Raw genomic sequence first — 13,603 nt, 5'->3', positions numbered from 1 at the left:
CCTTCTCCTGTTCACAGTACCGTATTTCTTTGGATCATGTGCTTTGGCAACTGATGTGGTAATTGAGAAAAAGATGCTATACCTGAGAGGCTAGATCTACCCCAGGATCTCTCTGCTGCTTTCCCCTACTTTCACTACTCCAGATGTAAAGGGGAAAAAGGTAATTGCAGGTTCCTTAATAACTCCTCTTCATTGATTCTTTGGCCAAACTGGCCATAGCATTCTAAAACCAGTAGCAATCCAGTTAGGCTTCACTTACTCCTCCCCACAGACTTCAAACATAGGACATGGATGGATCTGGAGACACAGGCAGGGTAATTAAAATAATGCAGAACTGGAACTGGAGCTACAGAGTAACATGATGGAGGGACTCAAACAAAAGAGACCTGGAATAGGGCATGAAAAGAGATGTCTCTCTGAAGCTTTCTAATGCAGTAGTTGAAGGAAATCCTTACAAATGATAGAAAGACTGGATCTTTTCTTCCTAAACCCTAGTAATTTGAACCTTATCTACTTTTTCTTAGATTCTCATCTGTTTAATTTGGATGTTTCTATATGCATGCTCATTGCTTTTTCCTGTTTTCATAGCATAGATTTGTATTTTTAATCCACATGTTATTAACCTTTTAAAAAATGGGGTCTAAAAATCAGGCCTGCTGTCCAATTTAGTATGACCATCAATCTTTACTCATTCAAAATTCAGAAAATGTGTATCGTACTTTTTCACAGTGCATCTTATTGATTCTTCAGCATCTGAGAAACATGATCAGTGTCCACATTTAGCCATGGACTGAGCATAATCAAAAAGCAAAATGTCTTCATAATAAACTTTGTTTATTGATTGTTTTTAGCTTTGTTGTATGCCGCTCAGAGTCACCTTTGGTGAAGTGGGCGGCTATATAAATTGGTTAAATAAATTAAAAAAAAATAAAAAAAATATTAGTTCAACATAGAAAGAGCTATAAACTTCTGAACTGGCTGTCAAGACATCAGCTGGCTTAATTTGTTCCAGCTAGAAATAATTTTTTTATTTTAAAGAAACTTATCATTCAATAAGTGGTACATATAGGCTATGTAGCTGTCTCACTTTTGATGACCAATTAAGACTAATGAGAACATTGTAGAAAAAGTAAAAATAAGATTTTGGTAAAATCAAAGCATAGGTTTAAAAAACAAATTAAAATTAAAACGTTCATTTCTACCTCAATGTCATTCCTTAACTTAGTACACTAAGAAAACAGCAACATTTGATTGATTCCCTTTGCACAGCTTTAAATTAACAATGTGTTAATATCTTCTTTCCTATAATTATTTCAACTTCTTTGAATAACACTGGGTTGAAAACACTTGGTTAGCTTTGACCGCTAAGCCATTTGAATTATAAGACCATTTTTTTCAGGACTACTTAACTTCCAAATCATTCTTCTTGGCCTCTGTGGAGAAGAGAACTTTTATATACATCTATGCATTACAGTAAATGTATTTATTCATTTATTTATTTTTCAAATGTCTATTCACATGCTCCTGGCAAAGCCCATTTACATTAGCTACAATATGTTACATGAAAACAAATACACCTATTAATATATAATAAAAACCAATCACATCACAATTAAAAGTAGCCATTTGTACAAACATAAATGAGCTTCAGGAAGGAAATGCCAGTTTCTAAAATCAGATTTTAGAAGTAATCGAAGTAAATAAAATTAAAAGTAATCAAAGAGGGTATAGACTATGGGGAGGGAATTTCACAGCACTAGAGCCACTGCAGAGAAGGCCCTAGCCTGGTTGGGTTCCTTCCTTGGTGGCTCTCTCAAAGGACCCTCGATTGATGAGTGAAATTGCCAGTTAGTAATATAATAGGAGAGTTTTTCCTTTAGACAGGCAGGTCCTGAACTGTAAAGGGATTTATATGTTAGAACAAGCACGCTGAATTTGACTCAGAAAAATTATGACAAAGTGGGTGGTATATCTGTATGTTTAAAAACAAAAAACAAAACAAAACAAAACCAAGCTCAATTAGATCCCATTGTTTGCGTAATCTGTTTAATGATTGCTTATAATTACTAAATAGGATTTTCATCACTGCGAAGGCATGAGAGCCCTAAAACGTCTTCTCGGTTGCTTATACACTCTTTAAATGACATCATTTACGCCAACCCATATATCATTTAACATCCGGTAAATGTTGCAGACAGTAACCTATGGAGGGCCACAGGCCCAGCCCTGAGTTAAGGTATTTCAGCCAACAGCTTAAATTGAAACTGGCATAGAAAAAAATTCTGTTGTAATGATAAAGGTACTGTATTTCAACCTATATGAGACAGGTCTTGAGTGTGAAGTGCTTCAGATAACCCTGGTTAAAGGCACAGTGTATTGGTGGATGCCCACCATGTTTGAATCAGGTTAAAGTGTAGGTCACTTTCAAGTTATTTTCCTCAAGATGCACACTGGTTGAACCATCTCCCCTTCTTCCCCAGAGAACTGTAATCCTATGAGAGGGTTCAGAGATTTCTAATACATAATTCTTGACATTCTTGTCAAATTACAGGTTGTAGCATTTGACTCTGGCAGAAGCCACAACATGTAAAATAACATAAAACTGATTTCAAATCGAAGGTTGACAGCCATTTGTCTGGGATGGTCTGAGGGGGGAACTGGAAGACCCCCAAGTTCCCTCCTAACCTTGTGGTTCTACGATAAAACACATCAGGATCTAGTGCAGGTTGTATCCGTAGTAGAAACAATGGTCAGAAAGTGAACAATGACTAATGGACAGTGAAGCAACAGAAGGAATTCTCTATCAATCAAGGTTACACTGTTTGTTAGAAATGAATAATAGAGAATGTGATACAAATGAATACATTTCTACATAGGGTGGAGAAAGTGGTCAGAAAGATGTTTTCCTCCTTTCTCAAAATAACTGATCCAGAAGTACTTTACACTTTTCATTGTCAAACCATGCAACTCATTTTCACAGAATGTAATGGTATGGATAGCTTTAAAGAAGGATTCAGATAGATTAGGCCATTTAGATCTAGGCTACAAAAATCTGAATGAACACTGGATGACAGAAGACGCAATTTTCTGAAATATTTTGCTGTCATCTAGCGGTCATCCAGATTTTTACAGTCCAGATCTGATAACTCTAATGTAGATGAAACTATCAAAGATGATGAAACTACCAAGCTATCATAATGGTAGTTTCATATTAGCCCCAATATCAGAGATAGCATACCTGTTGGAGTATACCACTTAATTCATTCACCTCTTGTGGTTTTTCACATAGTTGGCCATCATAGTAACAGAATGCAGGATTAAAGTGGCCTTTCTGTGATGCAAAACGGTGTTTCCTACATCAAGGATCGATGATAGTTTAAAAAGAAATTCCCAGAATATCAAAGGAAAAAAAAAATTCCCAGAATATCAAAGGAAAAAAAAATTCCCAGAATATCAAAGGAAAAAAAAAATATGGAGATAGGCAAGGATGGGCATTCCATTCCTATATGAATACTGGAACATCTCTATCCTTCTATGAACTCTATTGACTAATAGAGTTATTGAATCAATGTCTTATCTAATGGACAAATAGTTTCATGATGGATACAAAGCTATTAACTTCTTAACCAGGACAATATGTATTTTCATGTTGCAACATTATAGCTTGCTTTCCACATAATCTCTTGTTTGTTTTGAAGCCTCCATCAGCTTATTTAACATTGATTGCCCTTATCTGTTGTACTACAGTATGGTTGGCTAGTTGTGTTATCTGGGCAAATTATAAACCACAAAACAGCCAAACAAGGAGAGTCGTTCTAACATCACTAGTTTAGGAGCACTTGAAATCATTAGTATGTGGTTAGGGTGCGTATGTGGGGTGTTTTCAGTAATTAAAAAAAATAATTATACAGTTGGATGAATATGTATCCTCAAGGATAACTTGTGTGTGCTGAACAGCCAGTGGCACATGCATCTGGCCCTAATCCTACTTGCTCTTAATGGATTCCGTTTTTGCAAATCATGTGCTAACACGCAATCCATTTCAGTATCTGTTTACACACCTATGAAAAGATAAATAAAGCAGGAAGTGAAGCAATGACAGTTTACATGCAGAAGCACAAAAATAAAATTCTAGTTTTCTAAACTTATTCCCCCTGATGACATGATGATTTATCAGTCAGTAAACATGGTATTTGTATAACTTGATTCTATTTTTGTTTTTCAGAAAAATCAGTTAAACAAGTATTTCTTTCAAATCAGTGTACATAAGGCTGCCATTTCCCTTTGATAAAATTCAAAGTAATGTAACTTTAATACAGCACGGATTGTTAATTTTATTTTCTTTATACTTTAGAAAATATAGAGTGATGCATTGTAATCTTATACATACCTTCTCAAAAGTAAGCTCTACTGAATTCAGTTGGCGTTAATCTCATGTAAAAGAACTAATATATTATCTTGGAAATAAGGCTCATTGACTCAATCGTATTTACTTCTTAGAAGACATGAAAAAAGCACTGATAGTATCAAAGTTCAGTGATATACGTCAAGATGACATCATGCTAGAATACCAGATTTCTGGTAAAGTGTACAATGTTTCACCTCACCTTAAAGTTACCAGATGCAAAACAAGACCAATTTCCTGCACCATTAATAATTTAGAACATGAAATTTCAGCTACATTTTTTCCCTACACTATTAAAGGCTCAGTAATCCTTTCTTTTGCATCTGGTCACCTTACCACCATACCTCTACTGACAAAACTGCCAATTGCTTCATTAAAGTCAATGGTACCTACTACACTGAATTCATGGAAGCCTTCGTTAAAAATAAATATTTGCATAATCATAATAAATATCTTTACGAATACTTTGAATTGCATGTCAGCTCAGTGGCATTTTATATATTGATCTTAGGACAATTGTTAATGTTTCATTCTAATGAAGATTTCAACTGTATCATATTAGCATTATGGGAAGGAGAAATTTAGTTATCTTGGACTATTTGCTTGAGATACACGGATAAGAAATAACAGTGTATTGTGTATGTATATCTCTGCATGATATATAATATGAAATCTCTGAGGAGATAAGAATATGCAGCATCTCACTTGAAGCCACAATTTCTGTTTTGGAAGGATGCCCACTTAGGGCACTTCCATGTGTTTTGTTAAGTACTGCACAAAGATGCCTCCTCCCATTGGGGGAATTATTGGTGATTGTGTTTCCTATTGGCAGGTAACATCAGGGGGAATCTGCCAATTGCTTTCATTACCTTTTCCTGCATTAAATGTGTGAGGACAACACCAATCTCTGGCTTCATTCCTGAGAGAGAATAGGGTCAAAATGGGCAGGGCAAAATATGCCAGTTTATGGATTGGAGAAAAGGATATTAATATGGTGGTGAAGAAGAGCCCTTTGTGGGTAAATTTCAGATATTTTTTGGCTACAGAGAAGCTACCAATAGAAGAGAATTTATGTGTCTCATGGTTGGACCGTGGAGCCCTTGGTATTCTCTGAGATTGGCTGTTTTCTTGCAGATGTTTCATTACCCAACTAGATAACATCTTCAGCGCTAGAAGGGAGTGAGGTTTGCTCTTGGTTTATATACAGTGGCTTGCCCTGTCAATATTGGGGGGGGGGGAGTTATACTTGGTAGTTCCTTGATTAGGCTGTTGTTTACTGGTTGATTGTTTGTCTGAGTTAGTAGTTCCTTGATTAGGATATTGTTTACTGCTTGTTTCTCTTGTGGTAATCATGGTGTTAATCCCTGTTAAAGTTGCATGGGTATCAAAAAGTGCACTTATCAGAAAGTGCCTGACCACTCAACCCACTACAGCACAACCAACACAAGCTGTGAAAAAGATAACCCTGCCATACATCAGAAACATTTCAGAAACAACCAACAGACTATTACAACCACATGGCATCACCTTAGTACACAAAGCAACTAAAGCCCTCCAAAACATCTTCAATAAACCAAAAGACCCAGTAGCCCAAGAAGAAAAAGCAAAAGTCATCTATACCATACAGTGGAAAGACTGTAATAGCCACTATGTAGAACAGACAGGAAGAAGACTAGCAGAGTGCATCCATGAACATCAATTAGCAGTCAGAAGACAATGAAAACTCCTTGACACATAGACAGACTCAACCATAGTTTCATCTGGGTAACTGTCAGCATCCTAGACCAAGCTAAATCCAAAAACTCAAGGGAATTCCTGGAAGTTTGGTATTCAGACAAGTCAGCCATCAACAGGCACATAGAGATAAACAACATTTACACACTATTCAAAAGAGACAATAAAAAAGCTAAAAAGGAAACAAAAGGACCAGAACACAGCCTCTCCAGCAACCCACACCTAGATAAGCAGAGATTAACACCAGGATTAACACTAGACAAACAATGAAGCAGTAAACAATATCCTAATCAAGGAACTACCAATTCAGACAAACAGTCAACCAGTGAACAACAGCCTAATCAAAGACCTACCAAGGAGAAAACAACACCCCCACCAACACAGGCAGAGCAAGCCACTGTATATAAACAGAGAGCAGACCCCACTCCCTTCTAGCACTGAAGATGTTACCTAGTTGGGTATCAAAACATCTGCAAGAAAACAACCAAGCTCAGAGAACACCAAGGACTCTACAAAGAAGCTATTTACACAATCTTTTTTACTGTAGGGCTGCTAGATATGTACTGTAAAAATCCAGATGACCTCTAGATGGCAGCAAGAGTTAATTTTCTGGGTCTCTTTCCTTCCAACTAGCAGTTATCTGAATTTTTGCAGCACAGATTTGGTTAAGTTCTATTTTATTCAGCTCCTTCCCAATATCATCTGAAGTACACAATCTCCGTATTTAGACAGGGCTACTAGATCTACGCTGAAAAAATCTAGATTTCCACTAGGCAACAAGAAAGGGATACAGAAATCTAAACTATTTCTGCATCTAGTGGTCATTCCGATTTTTGCAGCCAGTTCTGGTAACACTAGGTTTACCAGCAACTGTTCTGTGTACATACTATAGCATTTTCTTCTATCTCTTTGTTGCCATCTAGAACTCATTTGGATTTATGCAGCACAGATCTGACACCCCTAGTAAACTAAATTGCTCCACATCACTTAATTTATGAGCCAAGCCATATATAGGAACATTTTATAAGGCATTGTTCTTTCAATATATTTAGGTTCTCATCCTGCAGTTTGATCTAAACTATTCTGGATGGCACAACACCTTGAAGAGCAGATCCTTCTCCTATATTACTAGGGCAAATTTTATTATTAAAAATAGGGGAGGCATATCCAGATGACAACTCTGAGCATTTCTATTATATGACTCAGCCAATGCAGTCATGGATGTCTGAGTATTTTATTATTATTGACAAATGCTTCCTTCCTCATCTTTGAATGTAATTTTTTAAAAAAAACACAGCTGACAGAGAAGATTGAAAAATATATTTGATCTAGAGGGGAATGTGCTTTTAAAAAGGGAGCGCAGGCCTGAGGACTGATGGTGTGCTCACCTTTCTCAACAACAAAAATGAATGAAATTGCAGTCATGCCAATCAGCACAAATGGCTAGAATCTAGCATTTGTGTGGATCATTTGCTTTTTCTCCAAGAATTTTTAAATGAGGGCAAGGAGACCACTATGAATTTTATTGTATTTGGAATTTGCATACCGTTATATACATATAGTGAATCTTGAACAGAAATAGGTTCAGTGCATAGAACATGCATATTAATGTTTGGAAGATGATCCATAATGAATAAAACTACTACTAACACTACTACATGATTTGGATTATGCATCTAAATACTCAGGAGCTGAAATCTCTAAACTAAACTTTACATATGCCCAAGGGTTTTGACATGCTTGATGGATTTAAAAAAAAAAAATTCTTTTCTTAGATCAGCAGACTGCCATCTGTTTTTGAAAGTATCTTCAGCTTGCTATGTGAAATTGATGGGTGAGGGGCTGCTGTTTGACAAACACAAGCCCATATCCCTATGTCGGAGCACAGAACGCTTTGCACACTTGTCTGGATTTCAGCGGGCTTGAGAAGCAATGCTAATGAATTATCTGTGCCTTCGTCTGTGGCAGCATCCAACGCTCTTCAATAGAAGTCAGCAATCAAGGAAGCACCACACTCGTGCCCCTTAACCCAGACTTCTTTCAAGTTGCTGGGCATTCAGTCAGTGTTGAGGTTTATAGTCTATTCCAAAGGTACGTGCACAGACCAGTTTGCAGTGATGTGCTGCAGTCAGATCACACTGGCACGCAAGAGCCAATGTTAAATTTTCTGGAATTTTGCAAGCTGGTTGAAAGTACAGCTGAGCCTCTATGCCTAGTGTGCCAATGAGTTGTTCCACAGCTAGTGTGGTAGCAACAATGAAGTGGCAGAGCCATCCAAAAGATTTTTATTTTTTTTTGGTCCCTTTGAGTCAGTGTTGGCTCCAGCAATTGCCTGGACTAGTCCCTGCAGTTTTCTTGGCAAGGTTTTTTGGAAGTGGTTTGCCATTGCCTCCTTCCTAGGGCTGAAAGAGGGTGACTGGCCAAGGGTCACTCAGCTGGCTTTGTGCCTAAGGCAGGACTAGAACTCATGGTCTCCCAATTTCTAGCCTTATGCCTTAACCACTACACCAGTCTGGCTGTCAAAGAAAAATGCTACTACTTAAAGTACTAATGAACTATTGGATACTTTGCCTACTAAGTATTCCATTAACAGCAGACAGCTTGTTCAGGACAGAATCATTGGGAGATATTTCCACATCTCCCATTACAGTCTAAGGTGTTGCTAGAGAAGAACAGTTCTTCTGCGTTACAGAACTCGAAAGTAACATTTATTAGATAAACTTTTGCCTTTGTTTGAAGGGGGGGGCATTTTAGCTTGCCTTAGTTTCATTTTCCTTATTTTCATCTGACTTTGATTACTGGTATTATTATTGTTGTTATTGTTATTATTGATTTTAGTACACTTTCATTTATTACTTACATGGAGTAAAGGCAACCTGCCTTGGCCACTCCATTAAGAGAAAAAAGATGGGATAGATAGACTAAGTAATAAGCAAACAAATGGTCTAAATACTGTTACAACATTACTTAATCCAACATGATAGCATTAAAATGTGTAGTGCTAACTGAAAGATGTCTTTTAGTTCTTTGCAGTCATCCTGTATTGCCTCTCCTTTGTGGCTAAAAACTGACTCTCACATTCCTTCTATGGTATAATATGGTGTAAGGATTTGAGAGTTGTTTAAGTGCATTCTCTCTCTTTCTCCTCCCTTCCCCCACCCCTCTCAACACAATTAGTAAAGTGTAAATACTAATAAATATGTGCAAAACAAGATGAGTGGGTGTTTAGCATCTGACAGCCATTATATATGCCATGCCTGACTTACAGTAGCATGGTCAGTGATCAAAACATTGGGGGAGGGAATGGGGGGGGGGAACCTTCATTGGTAGCTTAGACAAAATAGTGGAAGAGGAGCCTGTTGAAACATAGTATATTCTCACTCCAGCAAAACAAATACTGAGTATTTACAAATGTTGTTAATGCACGTTTTTGCAACATGAAGCCACTTGCAGATAACTATGTTCTTGCATGTAAGGAATGACAGCCCTAAGTGCTGGCAATAGCACAGGAAGGCATGAGGTCTTGGGTATCTGTGGAAGAAATGTTCCTTGGCAACAGGCCAGCCTCCTTCACCAGATGAATAATATGATCTCACACATAGTAACACTGACCTTGTTATTAAAATGTTCCTGAAGCACTTCAGACAAGGTGTGGACTGATACAGTGGGGGGTAAAATGCATGAGTAGGCAAGATGAGAACTAAATTAATCCTGATTGCATGCATGTCTGGATTGCATGGAATTAAAGAGTAGTGTGTTTTATATTTACATTTTTAGGACAAGAAATGCCCTGTATCTTTAACTGCCTGGTCCTAGGACAATACCTCAGGTGAATGCTCAACTGAATATGGCATCCATGTGCAAACATTCTACTACACAAACATTTAGATCACATTTTGTTACAGCTTGGAGCAGAATAACTGTGCCCCATGCTGTCTGAAGAGCCCTCCCACTTCCCACAGAGCCAGGTGATTAGTCAGCTGCTCAGTAGCAGAAATGGCAATTTTGATCCGTGCTTGTTCATGCAGCTCCCAAGAGGATCCATGGAGGCTCAACGTGCTCCCTCATTACCAGAGAAAGCAACCAAGTCAGACGCTGTATATAATGGGAAACCCTCTTTCTCTGGAGCGCCATTAAAAACCACTCCTAACAAACTTCAAAACAGCTTTAAAATATTTTTATTTGGGATTGGCTAACTATACTCAAAGCTACTTTGAGAATAAAAGTTTTAACATTTTAATAATATTTTTAAAATAATATCCTTCTTGGATTTCAAATCACTCATACTAAAGTAACTGCAAGGGATAAAAATAAATAATTGAAAGGTCTGAGGTTCTGAGAAAAAAGGCTCAGCATTTTTGCTTTCCAGCCATTCTCTGAAGAAATATTTCTCAGCCCTCCTAATTCAGAAGTGTGTGGCCCCACTGCTGGTAATGAACTAACTCCAGAACTCATTCTGCAATCTCCCAATGCCAATTATCTGCTATGAAAATCCATTAAATAGAGGGCAAGATGGGAATCCAGGTGGTTGGTGGGTGGTGAAGAAGGTATTGGGGTGGGGGAAAATGTACTTTACCATTCTCCATTTGCTCACTTGCTGTGTTGCCACACATTTATTGAATCCACATGCCAATATCTGGCGTTGGACACTGCCATATTGGATCAATTCAGATTAATTTTATGAAAAGTTTAAATGATCTTTTAGAAGTCTCAGATGTATTGTTGAAATAAACAACTGGATTTGCCCAAAAAACAACATGTTATTGTTGTTTATTGTAAAGGCCAAGTAAAATATTAATATTTATATATTTATTACATGATACATATAAATAGGAGGAAAGATTGACATCCAAGTGGTTTGTTGAAATTAACTTCATGTCAGTAGAATTCCTAGCAGAATAATACTCTTCCTTGTAAATGTCAGGACCTAAAACCTGAGCAATTTCTTTTAGAATACATGAAGCTTCTTTGTTTTTCTGTTCTTCTGACCAGTGTAAGGATTCCTCATTCTCCTGAAATAGCATGAATGAGAGAGATGAAGTAATCTTTTTATGTCGCACTGTTCTGGAAAACAGAAAGGATGTTTAGTCCGGTAATTGTTACCAAGTATGAGGGACTTCTGACTTCAGAAACCTTCAAATGAGCGTGAGTTGCTTTTTCAAAAAATGGTAGTGATAGGATTGCTTTTTAACAGAGAAAGAGTGACCAGTTGCAAAGCTGTGAAAGGACACAGAAGGAGAGAGGAACTATTTTAGGCTCAGAAAGAAAGAGAACATGGAGCCTCAGTACATCCAGAAATCTGGATAGCGTTTGCAGAAATGATTCTGGAAGCTGTTTATTTATCACACAAGTGTTGTAGCTGATTACAGGAGTTGTTCATGTGTTATCTTGATGTTTGTACAATAGAAATTTCATGCCTGAATGCCATAGTCAACTGAGCATCCTCCAGTTGTGACTTTAATTTTAAGTATGACCATCATTCCCAACCAGCATGGTTTAGTATAGTAAATTCACAAGGCATTCTTTAATCATCACCTCATACTTTATCTCCATCTGAAAATTCGGAATCATTTGAAATTCTGACATCATAATTTTTAAAATGTTATAGAAGAGGGCACACAGTGATATATGTACTTGTATACCTCTTTGCTTGGGGAAATAGTCAAGGAAAGGAGTGGAATGAACAGGGATGGAGGTGTGCAACACAAGTATGTAAAAGTCCAAGTACATTGTGATATAATCTGCTCACTGCTATGAATAAGATCCAAAGAGTCAATGTTTGCACAGCATGCTAAGTGCATTTTTTTTCTAATTGCACTTTGCTGAGGAAACCCAGAAACCCAGTCAATTCAGTGCCAGAAGGAGCATTTGCATCCTATACATTCTGACAAACCATATTATCCTAGTCAGACTATGTTGTATGAAATCAGAAAGTCAGTTCCTTCTGGGTTACTGGTCTTACACTGTCCAGTCATTTTTCCAAGGAAATGAGGTGGAGGTGTAGAGTGGCTGAAAGTATAAGGTGCTCTAATACAAAGCTCGCTACCACGCTGGCAAGCCACAAAGCGTGCCTCCCAAACGTCATCTAGTTACAGCATCTAACCATGCTCACTACTGTGTGTCTGGTTGATGAGAAGGGCCCTTTGATGTTATGCACAGATTATGTCAGTACTCTCTGGGTGAAAGGGCTCCCTGAGATACCAGGTCTCAAAACTGGAGGCTGGAGGTAGGGTTTCACTGAACGTGTTAGCGAACAGAACCTGACACAGTCTCTACAAGGTACAAAGTTAAGCATGACATGTCTCCGCAAATTTGAATGGATTGTTTGTAGGGTAATCCACCTGTTTGTAGGCTCATCTACACAGTCACTTTGCCATGCTTTCCTCCCATCCAAGAGCTGAAAATCACATGGAGATAGATCATGCTATATCCACAATCTCCCTTTAATAAGCCACTCAATTATTTGCTTAAGATTGGAGGCCGTGTACATTTCATAAATAAATAATACACATCTGGAATGGGGCCATGCTATGTTGCTCATACAGATCTTTCACACACATTGTAATGGCAGTGATTGGCAATCAACCTTGGTTGAAATTTTAAAATCACCAACCATGGGAAAAACCACCACCAGTCACCCCACAGAATGTGCCAGGGTAGTGCTTCTAAGGTTCAGCCATTACACCCAATACATTTTTTATTTGTTTTTCCCCCAAATAACTGTCAGCCTATCAGCCAGACAACCACTAGATGGCTGCAAAGAATTCATCTGTCAAAACTGCAGTGAAGTAATAGCCTGGATTTATGCAGTTCAAAGAAAGGTGCTGCATAAATGTTCTTGGAGATGGAGTTCAAGAAAAGGATTTTGGTGTATGCAAGATATGTTTTTAGATATGAGTACTCTTGGGTATATCTGTATATTTTTTCCAAAATGATTATTGACTAGTTGGCCTATCAACCACTAGTAGACAGTAAAATGTTGAACTTCTTGTTTTTCTTGGCTGCCAAATAGTGGTCACCCAGATTCGTGCAGCCAAGATGCAGCCGCTGGATAAGTATTGTAGAAAAGCTGAAGTCTGAGAAGTCACTTTACTGATCCTTGTGTCAAATCACAGTGTACATTCAGCTCTGCTTATCCAAAAGGATAGAAGAAGAGGAAAAAATGGCTGTAGGTTAAAGTCAGTTCTATACTAGATTACATTCTAAATGGAATGAACTTTTTAAAAGAACATTCGGTTAAGAGAGGAAGCAAAGACCAAGGGCTTCTCCAAGAGTGGTAACCACTGGAAAAAAAATTCCCCACTGCACAGGCTACAGAAGTACAAGAGCTGAGTCCTTTCAATTACATGTATTAAACTGGGGATAGGCAAGCCAATTTCAAGGTTTCCTACTCTCTAGGTCAACCATGAGCCAACCACCCTGGGGAAGCCATGGTTCCATTCTTTCCCTCAGCTAAAACAATAC

This window comes from Python bivittatus, unplaced genomic scaffold, assembly GCF_059951505.1.
Source record: "Python bivittatus isolate LINGU-HERP-01145 unplaced genomic scaffold, Pbiv_v1 ctg000480_np1212, whole genome shotgun sequence".
Lineage (NCBI taxonomy): Eukaryota > Metazoa > Chordata > Lepidosauria > Squamata > Pythonidae > Python > Python bivittatus.
Note: the sequence above shows the minus strand (reverse complement) of the source record.